Below are 23,033 nucleotides of genomic sequence, written 5' to 3'. Positions count from 1 at the left end.
CTGGATCAACAAATGATTTTAGAAAGATTAGAATTAATAAAAAACAGACTACAAAACATAAGAGATGATGAGGTTTCCTGCCCTGCAGTGAACAACAAAGAAACTATGATCCTTTCTTCACTGAGTCCCCATGTGAAGCCTACCCTAATGATCCCTAAAGGCCTAAAGACCAGGCCGGCTACTCCTAACCCCCAAGAGTTACTGATTGACTCAAGCTTTACAAACATGGAAGCCGTACATTTTGCCTCAAAGTCCATTCCCCAAAATGGTTGCATATTCGATAATCCTTCTAATTCTTTGAATTATATAATTGAGCTGGACTGACTAAGTACTTATACCCCCTCTGGTTCCTTGAGTTTGGTTTCTTGGAATATAGCAGGTTGGAGAAACAAAACACATGACATGGATTTTATAAACTTTTTAACTTCTTTTGATTGGTTCTTTTGCAGGAAACTTGGTCAGCAAACCCTTTTAATTTAAATGGTTTTAGAAATTTTATTCTTCAAGTTTACAAACTTTTTAGCAAGGGGCCGTCACAGGGCTGGATTAGCAATTTTATTTGTTTGATGCACAGATTTTATTGCTAGATTCATGTCCCCCTATAGCTCAAGCACTTAGGTTAGTACTACCTTCCATGAAACTTATTATTGTTAATGTCTATTTACCCCAGGCTGCAGAAGGTGGTGACTATATTGCCAATTGGGACAAGCTTTTTAACTATATTTCGTTCTTAACTAAAAAGTTTCCTGCAGATCAACTTTTTATAGCTGGTGATTTTAACGCTAGAATTGGAAATAGTATTAATGATTGGTTCTCAAAATTAGGCTTTGATGATGAAGGGCTTTTACAGCCGATTTTGTGCTTACCCCGCTCATCTAGTGATGCAGCTTTTAATACTGCAGGGAGGAAGATGTTAGACCTTTGTATAATGCACAATCTGATAATCTTGAACGGTTTAAGCTGCTTCCCCGACTCAAAGGGGTGCACTTTTAGCTCCGCAAAGGGTCAAAGTGTAATAGATTATATGCTCTGCTCGTATAGCCTATTGTCCGATATTTCCTATTTTACCATTGAATCTCGCATCGAAAGTGACCATTTGCCTTTGACTATAGTTTTAAAATGCAATTTATCAAACTTTGAGCGCAAATTGCTTTATGTTAGTCATGCCTCCAATAATATCTTTAAAAGAATCAGATGGTCTGCAGCTTTAGAAAAGGATTTTCATACTTTACTTGGATCTGAACCAATGATCAGCTTGCAAGTGGGTTTAACTAACTCAACTTTGGTTGAAGATGCTCTTTCCATCTTTTCCTGCGTAATTAGCAAATGTAGTCTAAAAGCTAAACCTGCTGAGGTAGCTGTCTTAAAATCTTCCACTTGGTTCGACCTGGAATGTCATATCCGGAAAAAGAAATTGAGATGCATGTTTAAAGAACTACGCCAGGCTGGGGATTCTAGCAAATATAATGAATTTTTAAAACATAAGGCAAGCTTCCAAGATTTTATCATTAGGGGAAAAAAATATATTTTTTCAGGGTAAATGGGACCAATTGTATAGGGCTATCAAATGCAAGGATAGCAAATCTTTTTGGAAACTTACCTCGAGCAATCCCAGTGATAACTCCTCTTTTGCCACCCCGGCTATTACATCTCAGCAATGGGTGGCACATTTCTCAACTTTGTATGACACCCCTGTAGCTCCCTACAATGAGGAGGATGATCCCATTGCCTTAGATTTACCACCTTGGCCTCCGGTGAGCACAGACGAAATCATTGAATTAATTGCTGATCTAAAAATGGGAAAATCACCTGGCCCAGATGGGCTCCCAGCTGAACTACTTAAAAAAATTGTTGATTGGTGGGCCCAGCCATTGGCTTCCTTATTTACGCTTATTGATTATTACAGCAAAATTCCGAATACCTGGCTCAATTTGATAATAATTCCAGTCTACAAGAAAGGTGGGTTTGATCAGCCCAGTAATTTTCATCCAATCAGCCTTTTATCTATTTTAGGCAAGCTTTACGCTAAACATCTTGAACGCCGTTTACTAGATTGGATGTACACAAATGATGTAATTGGGCCTGAACATTCTGCCCCCTACACTGAACTTCCTAATTGAAAAATACCTGAATTTAGGAAGGAAAAAGCTTTTTGTAGCATTTATAGATCTTAAAAGTGCTTTTGATTCTATTCTGAGGGATGTACTATGGACTAAATTGAAGAAACAAGGAATAGACCTGAGGCTGCTGTTCCTATTAAAGAAACTACATACAAACACCTCTTGTCAAGTTAAATATTTGACCAAGGGTCACTTAACAGAAAGAATACCTATGCAGAAGGGAGTTAAGCAGGGCTGTGTCCTTGCTCCTCACCTCTTTAACTTTTGGACTTGGAATACCATTCGCTTAGTTCAGTTAATGGTCACCCCCCCAGTTTGGTGATCTTCCTACTCCATTGTTACTTTACACCAATGATACCACAGTTCTCTCTTGCTCAAGGGTGGGCTTACAAAGATATTTGGAGGCATTTTACAATTATTGTCAAAGTAACTCACTATTAATTTTTCCAATCAAAGGTAATAACATTTGCTAAAAGATGGCGTACGGCGAGATGGTCTATGGGCAGTACAGAAATCGAACAAGTCAAAACTTTTAAATACCTTGGCATTATTTTTAGCTATAATCTTTCTTGGGTAACTCATCGTAATAAGTCAATCCACTTAGCCAATTGTTGTGCCGCCCAGATCAAACAGTTTTATTTTACAAGAGGTAATCAATTTGTACCGGCAGCAATTAGGATATTTAAAGCCAAATCTCTCTCTCAAATACTTTATGGTATCCCTCTTTGGTTGAGAGCTTTTAACGCTAAAGTGGAAGGTATACAGGCTTCCTTTCTGAGGCAGCTCTTAGGGACTCCTAATTGCATCTCTTATCCCATAATCTGCATAGAAACAGGTCAAAGTTCAATTGAAACTAAAGCCTGGATATTACCAATTAAATATTGGCTTAGAATCTTATTTAGAGCAGCTCCTCGAAGTCTGCTATTATATCTGAAAAAAGACAATTACATCTCGCTGTGGTCGCGACGTATTACATCCAAGCTTAAACAGATTGGGATTGCAATTGAGGACCTATACCTCTCAGATGAAGGCTTTGTATTTAGCATTATTAAACAGAGACTTTTGAACTTGGAATACCACAAACTCAGACCAGCCCAACCTCACGTATGCTCCCCTGCTATGCTTGGTATAGAAAATCAGTTGGGCAAGATGGCACATTATTTAAACGATCTCGTGTTACCTTCCCAGCAAAGGGGCTTTTTCTTGGCTAGAGTGAATGCTTTTCCTTCTAAGGTGCTCCTTGGAAGGTATAAACGCATTCCCGTCCATGACAGGCTCTGTCTTTGTGGCAGCCCAGATACAATCTATCATATCATTTTCGATTGTCATTTATTTGTGTCTCTTCGGCATGATTTGCTCTTAAGAGCCTTGCAGGGTAAATACCCACTGAACGTTGTGGATCCTGTGACATCTTGCCGGTATTTGCTTTGTGATGCTATATCTGAGATTACCCAAATCGTTGCTAAGTTTTTGGAGGAAGTGTTCAAAAGGAAATGTAACCAAACTCTTCTTTGAGTATTGTTTTTTGCTGTTATCTTTATGATATGTTAATTCCTTGTATTTTAATGTTTGTAGTGCCAATAAAGGTTTGAATTGAGTAAAAGAGGGGGCTTTTTTTCCCCCTTTCTCTTACCATATAGCATTTTTCTTGGAGCGCAATCCACCCCAGGGGCTGAATCTGGCCTCCAGTATTCCAGGCCATATCTATGGGTGTCCATAAAGAGCCAGGGGTGGGGAGGATGGCAAGATGTGCATGATGCTATCACCACAGAAATGTTGCAACTTACATACTTGCATTATAAATTCCTAAACAGGTTGCCTGTTTCCATTTTAGCCTGGGCTAGCCGGGTGACCTACCTACCCACTCAGCCTGTTAAAGTCAGGCTTATCCTAAGAATGTAACTAGTTTTACTGAGGATCAAAAAGGATTTTTTTTTTTCTCATGCTCAGAAGATCATGTAAGATGAGCATTTTTTCTACCTTACTAGTGATTGCACTTAGGGAATGTGGATAGTCAAATCACATGATACCAAACTAGGACACCTTTATCAGGCAGTAAAGTAAGTGAAGAATGAAGGAGATTCCCCTATCCATTTATAAAAGCACCCTAAGTCAATGCTGGTGCATTTTGGTTCAGCAGTAAGTCCTACTGAGTCAGTGGAACTTATTACCAAGAAAATGTGGTAAGATTACAACCTGAAGACAAGTTGTTTAAACCTATCTTGTCATTCTTACAAAGTAGCAAGCTGTCTTTCGGGTCACCTCAGTAGCTCAGTAATTATTTCATTCTGGTTTATGACATTTAGAGTATTATTACAGCTTTCCAGTGTGGCATTCTGCCAAAAATGGAGCAAATTGATGGATTGCTAGTCATGCTGTGAGCAGTTTATTGTAGTTAAGGTCAATTTTTTAGTCATCTCTGGCCATTTTTCCCATTATGCTTGAGGGGAGAAACCCTTTTTATATTTTCCATAGTTTGCTTAAACTTTTCAGTTCGTTCCCAGAAGGAAGAAGAGAGTGGCTGCTTATTTAAATGTTTCACCAATAGTATCATATGGAAAATACTGGATGCTCAACAGATTATATCACCATGAAACAGGGAGCAGCATCAGAAAGCTTTGTAAGATCTATATGGAAGTTACAACAACAAATTGGTGCCATCTAGTTAGCCGTAGTGTTCCTGGAGACAGTGCATATCTTTGGAAATGTAGAGTTGATTCATATATTTCTATGACTACTTGGTTCTTTAAGGTTGTTCCTGTATTGTTATGATTGCCAAGCAGAAAATATAGGGAATTCTCAGCAAAAGGAATGCTGCAAAGAGTCATAGGGTTAAAAAAATGCAGTGGTGCAAAGATATGCAGGCCCAGCAGATAGAATAGTCGTAGTCTTAGTGCCTTCCTATGTACATATTGCTATATATCTCACAACAAGAACATGAGTTAGTTGATATCTGTGACTGAGCTGTTACTGAACTCTCTAAGGAAAGGGGGAAAGAAAAGCTTAAGTCTCTGAAGATTGTATATAGCTAAGGCTCTGCCTGTAGTTGGACGCAGAGGAATATAGTTATTGCTCTGGGAATTGTGACATGATGCAGCAAGTTGGCAAGTTGTATAGCAGAGGTAAAAATAAATCTCCTTCAAGACCAGCCTGACATCTGGTGACTTCATGGATACATTCATGTAGTTTACTTGACAATGTGAAGAAGTGGTTTAGCATTGCCCACTTCCAGATGGCGGTGCGTTTTATAACATTCTCAAATCTAGCCCTCAGCCGTGGAAGCTCCTGGTAATTTCCCATCCAAGTATTAATTGGGTCTGGTCCTACTCAGTTTTTAAAGATCAGCCAAGGTTATTGGAGCTGCTGTGGTAGAGGATGATGAATAAATAATGCTTTCTTGATCTAGCAAGAATATTTTTGGTTTCGGTTGATGATTCAGGGTCTTACCTTCAAAGAAGGAAATCCAGCTTTCTTGCTAGTCTCTGTGATGGACAGTTACGATATTAGGAAATCTCAGTGTTAGAAGGCCTGAAAAGGGAACAGGATGGTTTGGAGGAAGCCAGTGGGCAAATTTCATTCTATCACAGCAGCTAATAATCTTTTTACATCTAGAGCTCGATGTTCCACCTCTCTTGAGTTTAAATGAAGAGAGTATTTTATTATGAACAGGAAGAGCTTTTTCCTACATACATTTGGAAAACCCATTTGTAAAAGCTACTTGTGGAGTCTGTTTATCATTGCTTTATTCTGCTTGTTATGCCCATATGCATTATAATTCACATATAGTGGGATTGTGGAAAATATACAATTTGGTGGTTTGAATCTGTTGGCATCTTTCCTGACATCTTTCAAGCCTAACGCAAGCAGAACACCAACTCGAGTTCCTTGCGACCAAGATGGTCAATATATTTTTAAATAAATGAATAAACAATAAACAATGCAGAATAGAACATGTGCATTCATACAATTTAAGAGTATTTTCAGATTTCTAATGTGCTTAACACAATTGTGTTTTAATTAAATCACAAAGCAAGGGAAAGTCTCAGCATAATCACATCAGGATTCCTTTTTGTGTCATTTAATGAAGTTCAGGAATTAACTTTAACATTAACATTAAATTTAAAGAAGTTAATGAATTCTGGTAGATACAAGAATTAGTTGACCAAGATTCCATTTTGAATATTCATTGCCAGTGCACTTACATGACCATTGACTCAATCTCAATACGAAAAAGAAATGGGATCACTTTAAGACTCCTGTTTCACTCCATAGTTTAATCAGTGTTTGTTCATCATGGAGCATCTTAGGTGAGTATAAGACACAACCAGAATATTGCAGCAACTGCAAACTCCTTAAACAAGTTTTATAAATTCTCCATGGCAGATAGCAGAATGGAGATACAGGAATGAAACAGAAAAGAATCCAGTCATCCCTGACCATTTCCATGTATGTAGGTGCTATTCCACGGATGCAGTCTTCACTTCGTTGGTGTAATAATTTCACTAGCTGACGGCAAATTTCTTTTAAAAAGTAGAAGGCCATTGATAACATAGCAATTAACTTATGGAGGAAGAGACTAGGAAAATCCATTGTATGCTTTTAAGCTGAATAGTTAGACGTGGCATTGCTATCCATTATAAATTGTATGGTTTCCTTTAAAATACCCACAAAGCCAGATGTTTTAAGGAAAGTGTAATACAGCTTTAGATAACAACTCTTGGTAGCTCATACAGGACTACACAATTCAGAATTTCTCCATGGCACACACAGGGATGGAAAGCTGCAATATTAGTTTTTTGTTAAAATGTAGGTATTCTGTCAGAGATCCATCTTACTTCTGGCAGAGAGTGAATACTCTTAGGCCAAGTATTTACTATGAAGCCCATCAATGTGATTTGTGGCACACTACGTAGCCATTAAGACATAATGTTCTTACGAAGGGATGTATTTTACTATATTCTTGTCTGGATTCAGTCCCTCTCAGCAGTGCAATGTACAAGGTCACATGGGAAAATGAACCGCGTAAACCATAATAATGATAATGATATTTGAGGAAACAGAGTCTAATCGCCAGATAAGCTTATGCCAAAATAAATGTGTAATATAAAACTTGTGAGTAACAGTAAGAGAACAGCTGGACCTGAACCATTCCAGCAAGCTGTCTCTCTGCTCACACAAATTTGTTGACTGAGCTATAATTGACTGTTTCACTGTGATAAACCATTAATTAAGGCTGCAAACCACAATGCTGAGTTTTCACAAAACCTGGCCAAAACCAAGGAAAGCACCATTATAGGTTAGATGGATATTTAAAGCCAATCAGTAAGTCAAAGGAGTTATTTGGTGGAAAAAAGATAGGGTATAAATACATCAAATGAATGTATGTTTGTATAGAATTTCAATAACCACTACAAAATGTGCTACTCTGATGGTGAAAATTGCGTGAAAACATTATTTTTCTCTTTGTAGTCCATCTCTGGGAGAACTAAGGAGAATTAAAATAAAACAAGCAATAAAACTTAATATTTTTACTTGAACATTTTATATTTTGTGTTTTTGTAAAATGCAGAGGCATTTTACATGTGTGCATGGATCAGATTGGTCATTAACATGCTCACCATTTCTTGAATGGGAAAGAAGGTTATGGATTAAGGGGGGAAAGGGGGAAAATAACGTAAGCACAATGCTGACCTAGAAGCCAATGTGCCCGACTTTAAAGTGAAAGAGAACTGTGCTGTTCCAATTGTTCAATAGGCAATTGACTAGATAACCATCTTTGCTCTTTCTCAGCTATGCTGCAGGCATTTTCCTGGAACATCTGCCTCTAAATCTGACCCAGGTAATTCATTCCAAACAGGCACCAGGAGGAAACGATATGAATGTAAGTAAATTGGATAATTAGATAACAAAATCCAGATAATTTGGGCAAGTGTCTTTTTGTTAGTATACAACTTCTTGTACAATTTCTTCTACTTCTGTTTATAATGCAGTAGATATCTATTAGAAACATGAAATGGAAAAGACAAGAGGCCAAGCTGTGTTGCAAAACAAAAAACAGATGAAGAGTAATATAGGATGTTTTCCAGTTTTGGAGGGCACATAAGCGATGAGTCAGGAGTGGGAGGAAACCAAGACTTGGGTGAACTATTCTTCCCAGTCATCCAATCAAGTGATAATTCAGACCAGCCTTTCTCAACCTTTTGACCCTGGAGAAACCCTTGAAATATTTGTCAGGCCTTGTGGAATCCCCGCACATTTAGGCTCAAATATAGACCGGAAGTTGCAAAATTATTATATTCATTTCACATGTAGGCCTGTATGTGTGCATTAAATAAATCCTTAAACTAAAAATAAAGAATAAAACTTACCTCTTTAATGTGAAACTTGTGCTTGTTTTTTTGCTGCACAAATACTCAATTCTGGGCCAAACTTGAATTTTGGAGATCAATTGTGGGAAATTTTCGGCCTTTGTGGGTTGCTATTTTGGGCTACTTTTAAAGGTGTGTATAGTTTTTGAGCAATATATCAAACTGTCATGAATGATAACTGCAAAATGCATCAGAGGGACACAGATGACACTGGCACGCTGAGTCGGGTCGGTAGGCCTCCTCCCCTCTCCATGCACCACCAGCACCTCGTTCCCCAAATCTAGTTTCTCCTTTCTCACTCCCCCTTCCACCTCCTCTCCCAAGGTCCCCCTTGCAAAACTAGAGGGGGGTTGATGCCTTGCAACCTCCAACACCTCTCCCCTTAATATTTGGACTCCTCAACTATCCTGAAATCTTGGCACCCTGATGCCAAAGACTTCACCACCACCACCACCTTTTCCTTTCCCCCGCCTCCTCCCCTTCCCAATTTTGTGGGTGGCTCCTGCTGCCACTAGTGCCAAGACCAGCCTAGCCCAGATCTCCTGCACCCACCCTGAAATAGACCCCCCAGGCCACTGCACCTGAAGAAAGACAGGTGGGTGCCTGCAGAAAGGCAGAAAGTATGCCTGCAGAAAGGCAGACACATGCCATCAAGGAGAGCCCTGGCATGGAGGCCTTGGTGGTGACTCTCTCTCGCACTCTCTCACCACCTGCTGCTCCTCTCTCCTGTCCTCCTCACTCCTCTCCTTGACTCACTGGCTCACTCCTCAGCTCAGTTCAGCTCATTCCTCAGCTCAGCTCAGCTCATTCCTCAGCTCCCCACTTGCACATGTGTTTGCAATCCTCACCCCCACTCAGAGTCCACACGCACTTTGTTGGACCAACCCAGTGTTGGAAGTTGGAGGGTTTTTCTTTGGTTTCTGCTTTTTTAAAAATAAAACATGATCTCTCCAGGGAACCCTAGTGACCTCTCGCAGAACCCTAGGGTTCCATGGAACCCCAGTTGAGAAACCGTGATTCAGAACCTGTGAATAAATTGATTTGCTGCATATCTCAGGAAATGCTGGGTTGGACTGTAATAATATCATCCGTCCATTATAAAATGAAATCCATCAGCAGAATCAATACATCTTTCTCCTCCCTTTCTATTTTCTGTGGTCCCACCATATCTGCAAGCAGGTCAGCTTCTATAGCATTGGGAGTTACTCCTTGATGGCACACTGCGCTAGCCCAAGCTGTCCCCATTGCCATGAGATAAAGCCATAGCTAGGAAAAGTGATGGACAGCCAGTTTGGTGTACTGGTTAAGACACCAGGCTAGAAACCAGGAGACCGTGAGTTCTAGTCCCGCCTTACTCACAAAGCCAGAGGGATGACCTTGGGCCAGTCACTGTTTCTCAGCCCTAGGAAGGAGGCAGTGGCAAACCACTTTTGAAAAGCCTTGCCAAGAAAACTGCAGGGACTAGTCTTGGCAGTCGCCAGGAGTCAAAAACTGACTTGAAGGTGCACAGGCACACACACGCACACACACACACATAGGAAAAGTGAAGCACAACTATTGGGATAAGGCTTCAGTCAGCAATAACATTACATTTCCTCCCCTGCCAACAGCCTCTAGAAGTAGAAGGGATATACATTTTAAATAAATAAGCATTAATGAATGTTACCTTTTTCATTACATTGATTTTAAATACAGGTAGTCCTCACTTACCAACCATTCGTTCAGTGACTGTTTGAAGTTATGACGGTGCTGAAAAAGGAGACTTACGACTGGTCCTTGAAGTTCCAGCCGTCACAGCACCCCCACGGTCATGGGATCATGATCTGGGTGCTTGGCAACCAGCTCACACTTACGATGGTTGCAGTGTCCTGCAGTCACATTATTGCCATTTGCAACCTTCCCTGCCAGCTTCCCGCGAGCAAAGTCAATGGGGAAGCTGGCAGGGAAGGGTCACAAGTCACTCCACTAAGTCGCTTGCACCCTCCCCTGCCTGGCAGCAGCCAGCCCCGGCCCTGCTGCGCTACATGTCATGCCTTAGCTGCCTGCTTGCAATGTGCTGGGACTCATTTAACAACCTGCAATCCTCGCTTAACAACAGCAGTGTGACTCTCAGGATTGCCAGCAACACTCAGGTTGCTTTACAACCACATCACTTAGAGATAGAAATGCTGGTCCCAATTGCCATCATAACCTGAGGACTACCTGTAGCAATAACCCACACAGAGAGATACTTCTGAAATTTTATTAGATAGATAGATAGATAGATAGATAGATAGATAGATAGATAGATAGATAGATAGATAGATAGATAGATAGATTTCCTCAAAGGATACATTTCTAATGAAGCATGCAAACAAATTTGTCATGCCAGAAAAGTAAGAGGTCACTGATTGGTGGATGTTTTGATCTACTTTTAAAATGTTTGGGAAAATATTTATTTCTGAGTTTGACTGAGAGACTGTTTGCACTGGTTCAGCACGGCTAAGCCAGAGATTCTTTTCAGAACAATTTAGAGAGTGCTGTGCTGTTGTTTCCTTTTCCCTGCATTAAAAAAAACAATGGGAGAATATTTCAAAAATGTATTATGCTGAAGCCCTTGAAGCTATCCAGCTGAACCCTGTCAGCTTAATGTTGTTTAATAGATCTACCATCCCTGCTATTTTCATTCCATTCTGCCAAAAGAAGAGGCAGCTGCAGGCATTTTTATGCTTTGCCTATCTTGAACTTTTGATTGAATCAGATACTGAATTGCTTCAAATAGAATATTGTTCCCTTTGATCTCAGATTTGAATGTAATCTTGTCACCTTCAAATCTCAAAATTGACCCATGTAGTGTATGTGTTTGGGGGTCTCAAAAGTGAGCTGTATTAAAATATAAACAATATTGAACCAGTTCATTAAAAAGGGAGGAAAAATATTATAAAATACTAATAGTCAGCAACCTTGTAGGAATGATGTGTGTTCTGTTCTGAAAACCACATTCTGATCTTTGCCTTATTGCCCGTGCTGCCTTTTCTAATAGTGCCGAAGAAAAGGTAAAATAAATTCCACGTACTGCTCTAAGTGGTTAGTAGTTTAAAACAATGTTAGAAACAACCCAATATTCAGAATTTCAGGCATTCCATCCTCTCCCTCCCTTACTCAACATGTGGGAAACGTTCGCCAGAGAAACTGGGTCTGAAAAGGAAACAGCAAAGGCAGTGAGACACTTCGGCTTCAGCCATGGGGGCTGGGTGCAAAAGGCGAAACCCTGTGCGGGGAACTGGGAGAGAAGGCAGCTGGGTGAACAAATGCTTCCTGGGGCAGCTTCGTGCACCTGGGCTGGGGCAGCTTCATGCTGTGCCACGGCTCAGGGACTGCAAGCAGCCCCAGAGCCATGTGGTTCTGGGGCTGCTTGCAGGTGCAAGGCAGGGTTCAGGGCAGCCCAAAGGGCAGAGATGTGGGGGGGGGGATAGGCATGTGGAGGTAGTCCCTTATCTTACTGAGGCTTGGGACTGGGAGGGACTAAGTTTGGAATGGCTTGGATCGGGGTGAGTACATGGCTAACGACCAGTAACATTCACTTAGCAACAGTGATTGCCAGGATTGTGGTTGCTAAGCAATGTGGTTGCATGACGTCTTCCTTTATGATCGCATCACTTAGCGATGGAAATTCCAGTCCCAATTTGGTCATAAGTTGAGGACTACCTATACTGTGCAATACTTGCTGGCGAAACTTGTGAATTATCCACCTTGGCCAAATGTGTCAGTGATCTCAATCCTTTTGTATCACACACAGGCCATTGTCCTTATAGCTGTGGAAAGGACTTTAGACAGGACTTCCAGGTCTAAAGCTTCTGCAATCTTGTCTGTCTTCATAGCAAGTGTTGACTTTCATTCCCTTTATCTCCTGAAGCTGCCTTTTACTACAGATTAACTATTTCCCTCTTTTTCTCCTTTTTTCCTTACCTCTGCCTTCAGGCTGAACCTAACTGTCTCTTTTCCCCCTGTGTGTGTGTCTGCCTGGGTCAGGTATCCTTCACACTACTTTTTATACCTTTCTCAAACTCTTGAGTTTTCTTTCTGCCTACTCAACTCTTTGGCACAACTGCCCCCTCTCTTTCAGAGGTCCCCAATTCTGATTTCCTTGCAGTCTCCATGCTGTCTGCCAGCAGCCCCCCCATCTCCTCCCATGATCTATTTATCTTTTGTGACTTCTCATTTCCTCACTTCTCACCTATCTCAGTTTGCACTATTTCTCAATTCCTCTGTAACCTTCTGGGTTACACTTGCAATTTATGGGACAACAGAATCACCTCTAATTTTGCCAAGCGTCTGCTTCCCTCATAATCTGTACCCACAGGTATTTTTGTTCTCTAGCAGCTGAGGAAGATTCCACAAATCATTTGCTGCTGTATTAATCTTCTCTCCTTAATTAATTCCATTAATCCATTCTTCCCTCAACTGTTCACTCAAGCACTAAGACAACATGGATATCAATTTTTATCATCCAGAGAAGCAGAAGTTCACTAAAAAACATGATTAGTTCTAAAAGCTGGTTCACGGATTGCTTCACAGGTGCATCTATCTCCCCTTTTCTTCCTGCATGCAAGTTATTTATGCTTGTAATATGATGGCTTTTCTATAAAGCAGGTTTGAAGAAAGTTTTGTTTTAAAATTCTCATCCCATCAAGAATTCATTATCTTTTACAGAAATACCCTTTTCAGTAGAAATACTGATTATGGATTTTTAAAAATTTGCATTTCTCCACAGAATTACAAACTAGGGCTGTGCAAAGCTTCAAAAGAATGCTTTGCTTCAAAGGTATTTTGTGGGCAAGTTATTCTCTCCCCTTCTAAAGAGCTAAATGAACCTGCCACATGGCTTCCTTTGCTCACCTTGACAGGCACTAATTGCAAATGTGTCTTCAAATGCACTTTATCCTTCCTCCAGTGGAAGGTTCCCCTTTCCTTCTCAGTTTTCGCTATCATTTGTATGGAGGTAAAATAAGGCCATAAAATCTTTCTGTAAATGTAGTATGTCACTCTAGAACTCTTTAATGTCAGAAGGATCAGACATCTTCTCCCATAGTTCGCGCCCAAGCTGGGAATCCAATAAAACACACCAGACGATCAGTGGAGGGCAAAGAAAATATGTTTATTCAAGCCAGGGTTGTCAAGTAACATTGGGTGGCAGCCATGATGGACTGCTCCTCCTTCTCCCTTTTTATAGCTTTTTTAGTTTAAAAATTTAGCCAATCATTCTCAATAGAATGGAATGTGTTAGTTTATTACAACAAAAGTTTCCTTATCTAGAGATAAAACAGATGCCACATTATTTATAGTTAAAACTGATGTCTCTTTATCTAGAGTTAAAACAGAAGTCTCCTTAAATGGGCATTTTATCTTTCTTATACATATGTTTTTCTATACATAAGATATGTCTTCCTTTACATACGTTTTGCTAAAAGATCTGTTCATTTGTTTATAATGGCAGGAGCCAGCCTTTTCCTTTTATAAAATGGCATTACTACTGTCTATACAATCTTTCATTGATCCTTAATTTAAACTTATTGTAAACATATAAGGAAAATATTCTAACACTATGTTCTGTGACCTTGTTCAATCTTCCTTGGTCTCCATTCCCTTACCTTAATAAATCTTAGACACTATGTCCTCAGGTTTTACTACATATTTTGATACCCTGAAGCTGCTTTCCTCTGCACATGTATATTGTTCCCCATTATTATCTTAGTAAGGGGTAAGTGGACTGAAATTCTGTGATAATTGGGGAATTTAGTTGGTAGCTGACACTCCTCTCAGACTGAATCTTCTTCCAGATTCTGGGGGTCCCTTGTCCCAAGCCCAAGGTCAGTGGTACCAGTTTTATAGTGAGGGCTGGATATTAGCTACATATTTGGCTGGCATAAGTGTTTAAAGAGATATCTCACAAAGGATGTCAGCCTGAGCGGAACTGCCCTCCTCGAAGCCCTAAGCAGCCAAGCCCTCCAGAAGACTGAGCTCTTCCAAAGTCTTGGTCCGTCTACTTCAAAGGTTTTCCCAGACTGTCTTTGCAGGCATCCATGAATGCAGCTTTGGTGCTTCCCCAGGAGCCCTGGCAGAAGTGTCATCTGGGTGTGCCTGCATGTACACAGGTAGCCTGGAAAAGGCCTCAAAGCAGTCATGGCAAATCTTCCTGAAGGTTCAGCCATCTCCATGCTTCCAGGAGGATCCACTTTGGGCCCCTTCAGATGTGTGCCACAGCCTTAGCAAGTAGAAGTTACTTCTCATGCATAGAACTGTGCTGGGGAACTGCTGTTACCTAGTATCTTTTTGACAGCAAGACCCTCCTATGATGCCTGCCAGGTTTAGTGCCCCACCTCATTATAGAATCACCGAATGGAAGGGATCTTAGAGATCATCTAGTCCAGTTTGGAGAACAAACAGTCAATATTGACCCCCAAGGGTCAATGGGATTATCCAAGGGGTCACTGTTGCTAGTAGTAGAAGTAGTAGTAGTAGTAGTAGTAGTAGTAGTAATAATCTGCATTTAGATTCACAGTCTAAGGCTAGTGAAGACTTAATAATTCAAGTCCTAACCAAGGACCTAAGAATTATTAAGCTAGAGTCTGAAAATATAGGCAATTCCATTATTATTATTATTATTATTATTATTATTATTATTATTATTATTATTATTATTTGTAGTACTATTAGTTAAATTAGTATTCATTAAAGTATTTTCATAAAATAAATGTTTGGGGGTCGATAAATAATCTGAAACTTCATGAAGGGGTCAATCAGCTGAAGAGTTTGGGGACCCCTGATCTAATTCAATCTCCTGCCCAGTGTTGGTTATACTGGTTGGTTGGTTGGTTGGTTGGTTGGTTGGTTGATGTATTTATTATATTCTTTTACCTGTTTTTGGAATGGAAAAATTGGCAATTCAAACATTTGAAGCAATGTACTAACTTCAAGCGTAATCTTCCCCTCCCCACCCCCCCAGAATGCTTCTGGATCTTGCTTCAACCCTGGAAGCCTTCTTAGAAAATAATGTTTAAAAAATAGGGCTTGCCACTCAGTGGTCTGCATGAGAATGTGTCCACCTGCCCAGGAAGAGAACAGAAGCTGAGGTGCAGTGGGGAACTGGATCCTGGGAAATGTTTTCCCTTCTCTTTGTGAACAGCAGGCCTGTGATGGAACCATTTAATGTGGGTGCTCATAAAATGCTCTTAAAATTCTAAGTGTGCCACCAGCTCAAACAGATTTATTTAAATCAATGTAGATACCTTCTTAATAAATATTGCATAAACTCCATTGCTCATTTCTTAGAAATAACAGCTGCAGCGGCATTAGCCTTTCCCTGACACACTGGTATTCTTGCACAGGGATAATTTGTCACAGAAAAAGTTGATGTCACATCCTCCCACCTGCAGCCCCAAATGGTTCAGCCTAGAAGCAGCTTTTCTCCTGCTGCTGCTATTTTATATCATAAAACAACCAAATCTATCTGCGGTAGGGATCAGAAATGGCAGCTGGTTTGTGAAATCCAGGCAACTCACTTGAAAAGAAAAACAAGGGGATCCTTTGCTAAAGGCTATGGTAAATCTTTTTGTCCGGCAACTAATTTGTAGCAATATGGAACCTGAGTGCAGCAGTCAATGCGGTAAGAACAACCCATCCAAATAAATAAAAGCAATGACTAACAGGCAAAGGTACCTTTTTATTTTACTGACAAAAAGCCAAGTGAATTGTACAATTGACCTGGAAAAGCATTACTTAGCAGGCAACACTTTTACTAAACCAGAGAAAAAACTGGCCTGTAGTGGTATTTGGACTGGGTTGGCCAAAAACAACTGCTTGCTATGGTGTTCTATCCTTTATGCTGTTTTGTTCAAAGAAACCTAATAAGGAGCCTTTGGGGAGGGTTGCAACAGAAACTATAAAAACCACACAAGAAAGAGCTAAAACTCCAGGCAGTGTTGGCAAATTCCAGAATCAGGGAGGAAGAATATCTTCTTGAAGATTTCCAAAGATATAAAATGGAGAGAAATTGGCTTGTGAGGTTGATTTTCCCTTTTTCCCTTGTTGCTTTAGAGTAAATGTGCAAACAGACCAGGAAAGTAAGATTGGGTGAATATCAATGCAGCTTGCTGAGATTACCATTTTGGACATTAGGTCTTCCTGTGAGTGCCATGGCGAGCTGATGTCTTACTGACTTGCTGGCTAGTAAGACAGCTTTTGCAAGGGAAATTGCAGCTGGATGCTGGATCTGGGCTGGCGTAATCACTCCAGAACAAAGGAGAGATCGTTGAGATCATCCATGTGACTCTGGACAGCCACTACTCATGAGTACACTGTGGAAACTGTTGTTTTACAGTCAGCTTATGAGTGGAGTGGCTGGGAGTTGGGATTACATCAAGCTCACACTTGCAAAGCAGCCTTATGGACATTAAGCTCAACCGAGCCTTATTTATTTTATACATTTTATTTATTTATACATTCGATTTATTCTTCGCTCATCTCCCCCCAATGGGGAACTCTGGGCGGCTCACAAAGCATATATATAAACCTAACAGTGACAATCTTACAAATCTTACAATTAGAGCTAAATCTATTACGCTATGTGACCAGCAGGAGTCGCTAGGGGGTCCTCCGGGCTTTTTCCTCCTCCGTACATCTTTCTTGCCGGTCGCATCGATCGTCGCTCATGCCAGTTGCATTCAGAGTTTGGCCAGCACCGGTATTTTGCTCCCCCGTGCAGCACCGCCAGTTCCTCCCATCTAAACGGGAGTCCCCATTTATCTACTCGCAGATGGAATAGCTTTCGAACTGCTGGGTGGGCAGGAGCTAGGACAAAGGACAGGAGCTCACCCCATCCCGTGGAGCCGGGCCCGAACCGCTGGAGTGCCGACCATTTCTGACCGGCAAACTCCAGCATCATTAAGCCCTTGTGCCACCGCGTCCCTAGCCCTTGTGCCACCGCATCCCCACCGCGTGCCACCGCGTCCCTAAGGTACTTTAATCACCTTTTCAGATTAGTAGTAGTAGTAGTAGTACATTAGAGAGATTAAGACCCTTCCGACTGGCAAGGTTTTACTGTATTCATCTGGTGAGTGTCTGCCTCCTTAAAAGATAATGATATAGATCTGATCTTAAACGTTTTGAAAATATATGATTTTTTGGACTACGCAGCAAAAGGTTGCTTAGTATATGGATTTTGGAAAGTTAATAACAGATTAAGGGGCCAGAGGGATCTGGAATTATATTTTTGAATTAATTAGAAGATATATTCTCATGGGAAAATGGTGATTGCTTTGGTTTCTTTATGATAGGGAGACCTTGAAGATTGGTCATTACAGGGAGTCAGAGGACAAAGAAAATGGAGCAGAAATGCTTAGTGCAAACTTTTGAATACTTCTCACCCAAGTTACTGGATAGAATGGATCAATTGTTTGAGAAACTGGACAGAAGATGGTTTAATGAAGTTGTAAAACAAGAACAAGTTGCAATGGATGTCTATGAAATTAATTTGAAGGAGGATTTAAATGTAATACAAATGGATTTGATGGATGACTTATCCCCTAAAGGAAATGAATAGATATTAAACCAGGAAATTGATCTGGATAATTCTTTTCTTCTGGATATACAGAAGAGCTCTGCTAAGGTTTGGAAAGACATTTTTAGAAGTGACAAACGAAAGGATAAACTTTATCAAATGGACATGCAAAAGAAATCTGTTAAAGTTCTGAAGGATTTTTGCTTGGATACACCAGCAAACTACCTCTGGGACTTTTTTTGAAGGGGTTAAAGAATAATTTTAAAATTTCAGGGAAGGAAGATTTATAAGGTTAATTTGTTTAATCAGGGCTAAAAGAGGAAAATAGTTATATCCAGTTGCCCTTACTGGACTTTTGCTGACAAAGAATGATTGATGAAATATTTGGATTTTGTTTTTTGTTTACCTAACAGATGAGTTATGGGGAGAAGAGTGATTATGTTTTATTTAGACACAGTGTTAAGCTATTAAAATTGTTTTTACCTGCTGAGATGAAGGGGGAAGTTACTTTTTCTTTTTTCCTTTCTCTTTTTCCTTTTTTCTTTTCTACACTCCCTCCCCCCCCCTTTTTTTTGTATTTTTCTGTCGTATTTTTTGTAGTTTCTATTGACTTTTATTTATTTTTTTCATTTATAATTCTTAATAAAATTATTTGGGGAAAAAAAAAAACAACTTTGGACATGACATTTGTTAAGTGGAAAGTGGGACCAAGTCCCTACTGCTTTTCCATTCCTTATGCACCTGTAGCTGTATATTCAGAGATTCAGTTAGGAAATGTGTACAGGAATGGAATAGAGCCAGCAGTGTAGACGGGATCCCATCCCACTAGGGCCTTTGGTTTATATTCTAAGCCAGTGGTTCTTAAAGTTTGTTTTGCAGAAGACCAGTGCCCCACCAGCAGTCTGCAGATTTACTGCCAGCCTCTCCCAACCTATTCCAGCTGTGTTGCTGAAGCACTGCTTGCTCATAGAACTGCACCAGCCTTTCCTGGTATGCAATACATCACCATGACCACTACTCAAGCTTCCCATTTTGACCCCACAAAGTGCAGCAACTTACCAAGTGAAAGAAACATTTTGGCTGCTTTTCTGCAATGGAAACATCTTCTGTGCATGCATACAATCCTCATTCAGGATTCTACAAAGCATGGGAATACTGGTTCTGGATATGCCGTTGACCCTAAATTTTGGAGTGGATATATTGATTACCTACCACAGGCATACAGACAACAGAAGTTGTCATATGATTTGTTTTGTGATTTATGTTTTTAAGATGGGTGGGTATCCTTTTTACTGGTCAGATCTATGATTTTTTTTTCCAGAATTGGGGGAGATGCAAAGAAGAGATCCAAAGCTGTATGTGGTTGATGAGCTATGAACTGCCAACTTCTGTTTTAAATATGAATGAATAGCAAATCATACATTAATGCTGTTTTTCTTTCTCTTTCATTACTGTGCACAACTTTATCAGTATGGTTTGGCCTAAGGCAGTCAGGAATTTGATACAAAAGAATTTAATACTATGTAATAGCCATGTCTGGTTTCTGAGTGACCTATTCATTTGCAGAAAAGGATCTAGGAGGAGTACTTGATAAACTGTATGAGAAAAACAGCAGTTTTGCATTTCAAATAAGGAGAGAGGGAAAGAGATGTAGCATTTAGAAATGGATTGGGACCTCTTTCTAGAGATTTGTGTTGGAAAATGATCTATAGGCCTATAGGTGTATCCATTTGCCTCTTTATGCTATGCTTGCAGTTTTATAAATAAAACACATTATAAAGGCCTCTGAATTTCCAATGTTTTTTCCTTTAAATGAAACAACCATAAATCCAGATACCCATTGCCCTATAACCCCTCCCTACTAGAGCAAAAGGGAAAGATGCAGTGCAACCAAAGTTGTTAAAGTTGTACCAAACAGCTCTGCTTTCCAAGATGGTGCAGATGATATAGTCATACCTTTTACAGTGCCAATATCTGTATGCAAAGAACCTTTTCATTTGCCACTGTATGCCTGAAGACCTCCATAACTACGTGAAGGGGGGTAAGGGTGAGTCTGAGACTGTCCCAACTCCTCTTTTATGTTGATTTTGCCCAAACCCCAGGTTCCATCTTTCCCAGTTGTGTTACTCACCTTGTCATAGTTATGCATTGGCTTTGTTATCATTAGCTACTTGGTATTTGGGAATATGACCTCACTCCTCTACTACAAAAAAAAAAAAAATACTTTAATGATCAAGTATAAAATATATACAAGGAATTTGTCTTCAGTGATGAACAGCAAGATCAATGGTGCGTTTGGATAGCAACAGAAAAATAATAAACAGTACCAATAACACTACACAGTAAAATAATTTTTTCAAAGGGAGAAGCCACTGTCCAGCACATATCAAGTCATATCAAGTTAACAGAGCAATGGCACAAGGGAAAAAACTATTCCAATATCTAGATGTTTTAACATATGGTGCTCTGCAGTGCCATCCTGAAGGAAGAAGTTGGAACAGATTATATCCAGGATGAGAAGAGTCTGCAGATATCCCCTCTGCCCTCCTTTTGACCCTCACAGTATACAGTTCTTCTATAGAAGGCAGGCAGGTTGCAATTATCCTTTCTGCAGACTTAACTATCCGTTGGAGTCTGAGTCTGTCCTGTTTGGTTGCAGAATCAAACCAGACAGTTTGACACCAGTTGGCATATTACCTGTTTGTAAAGCAGCATTTAAGTCTAGCTTAGAATAATACTGCTATTGTCCCAAACTTCCCCTTTCAGGGAGAGAGAAACTAAGAGCCCAGTGAAATTGTGAATTGCTAAGCTAAAATACACATCTACCTTCTCCCCACAGAATTGCTCTGTCAGAGTGACATTGTAACTGTCTTCAGTAGCATTTCTACTAAATGAAAATGAAGGTTTTTGAAAATCCCAGGATGCAGTCAGTTGGTACAAATTACAAAATCATTGATCCTTTGGCCTGTTTTTCTGCAGCCGGTCTGGATTTACTGGTGGATATTTTGGCTCTGCTGAACCAGTGCAAGGCAGGCTACTGAAGAACCAGTTAATATAACAAAGAGAATGTTGGCCAGAAGGTGGTATCAGCAGTGGCCAAATGGATGGTTCACAGATTAAACCACCAATGGTTGTTGAGAAGAAATAGAGGGAGAAGGGAGATTTTAACATTGGTTGCTGGAGAGTATGGTAGTATAGTATAATGTGCCATGAGAAACCAGCAGAAAAAAGAGAACTACTTCTCAACAGGAAGAATATTCTGGAACGTGCCCACAAAAGAATTTCTGAGAGGGAACAAAGGATTAGAATATCTTTTACCCGCCAGTCATTCAAATGAAGTTGTGACTGTCATGATCTCAGCATAAAATTTGTTTTGTTTTGTTTTGTTTTGTTTTGTTTATTTTATTTTATTTTATTTTATTTTATTTTATTTTATTTTATTTTATTTTATTTTATTTTATTTTATTTTATTTTATTTTATTTTATTTTATTTTATTTTATTTCAGCACCGCCTGACTCCAAAACATGTCTGGACAACCCACAGTGCAAAGAAAATATGATAGAAATACAATCAGCTAAATAAAAATACAATAAAAGAAATAAACAAGATAGAAAAACTGGATGACCAACCCCAAAACTTTTGCAACTTATGTCAAATATATCTGACAGTCTTTAAGGCCTTCCAGAACATTGGACCCTGCTGTGCAGAAAGGCAATTTCTGAGGAAAGTTGGCTTTCTGCAGTTTGCATTTCTACATGCAAAACAGAAGCCAATTAGGATGGTTTGGGTACAGATTTCAGTGGAAATAGATATGAGTTCTGTCAACATAAACTCCACCCATACAGGGACTGCAATAATTATTGGAGTGTTTTGGCATCTGTCTCTCTTTAATCAAAGTGATGATTAAGAATGAATTAAGAAACCCATTTCTTTGTGAGATAGTAATGTCAAAAAGAGTGGCTTATAATGAGAAAGTTTCTGGGATGCAGAGATTCCTAGTCAGGGTGTCAGGGTAACACATTCCTAGGTGCTATCTTTTCTATCCTTGCAAATATATTTGTTTCTACCCTAAAACAAAAAAGTGTGTGTGTATGTATCATACATATGTATATATGAATATGAGAGTCAGTATTTAGTAGTTAGGGTGCTGGACTAGCAATGGGGAGATCTGGGTTCTAGTCCTCCCTTAGACACAGAAGTCAGCTGGGCCACTTTGGTTAGAGTTAGGGTCAGGGTCACTTCTCTCAACCCTAGTTTGGGAAGTCAAAATACATCTATTTACCAACCACGCTGGACCAGAGTGGTAGATTACACTTTCTTCCTATAATGGATCGATTCAGGATCATCATCATCATCATCATATCATACACACCCACCAACTTTTAAAACATCTAAGACAAGAAGTGTTGGACTGTTTTCAAATTACTGAACTGAGATCCAGAATAACTCTTGTGCACATGTTCTTGTCCTGGTTATCATTTTCCTCTTCTTAACAAGAGATCTTAGCCCTCGTGCTAATTAGGAATTCTGGATACTGTAGTCCCAATACACTTCTTAGCTAGAAGAGTTGGAAGGAACAAGTTTCAACACAGCTCATAATTTCTTTCATATAAGTAGGTCTGGTGTGGTCCCAGACCAGATTTCCTTATTAACTACAAAATTGTACTAATTCACCCTATCTATATTCCAAGGGCTGGAATCTGAAATAGTGCATAGCCACTGTTTGCTTAACTAAGGTTTATTGGATAAACTCCAATTAGCTTGGTCCACATAACATGCAGAGCCATAAACCACAGGTTACATATGCTGTGCCACAATTTGCCAGCCAAATAAAGCTTATCATTTGAATAATCACAGCCTAGGTAGCCATCCTGCAGAACAGAGGACATTTTCCTCCAATCTTTTCCTTTAAAGTATCTAAGATCTGTATCTAATCATGAAACATATTTATGCAATTACATTTACAAGCAGAAAAGAGCAAGATTGTTAAAGACTATAATATAATT

At 39.7% G+C, this 23,033-nt stretch overlaps 1 long non-coding RNA gene across 3 annotated transcripts in view; it reads left to right on the top strand.

Annotated features, from left to right (window-relative positions):
- LOC148215073 (uncharacterized) overlaps positions 1–23,033 on the top strand; it is a 180,770-nt gene that overhangs the window by 117,024 nt on the left and 40,713 nt on the right. For 2 of the 3 annotated variants that reach the window (XR_015797229.1, XR_015797227.1), the window contains one exon: positions 7,911–8,001. This is a non-coding gene — a long non-coding RNA (uncharacterized LOC148215073). Of the gene's footprint in view, positions 1–7,910; positions 8,002–8,110; positions 8,479–23,033 lie in introns of those variants that run through there. The other variant, XR_015797228.1, reaches the window with a different exon arrangement.

This window comes from Python bivittatus, unplaced genomic scaffold (genome assembly GCF_059951505.1).
Source record: "Python bivittatus isolate LINGU-HERP-01145 unplaced genomic scaffold, Pbiv_v1 ctg000480_np1212, whole genome shotgun sequence".
Taxonomy (NCBI): domain Eukaryota; kingdom Metazoa; phylum Chordata; class Lepidosauria; order Squamata; family Pythonidae; genus Python; species Python bivittatus.
Note: the sequence above shows the minus strand (reverse complement) of the source record. Positions and strands in the feature narration are given on the sequence as shown.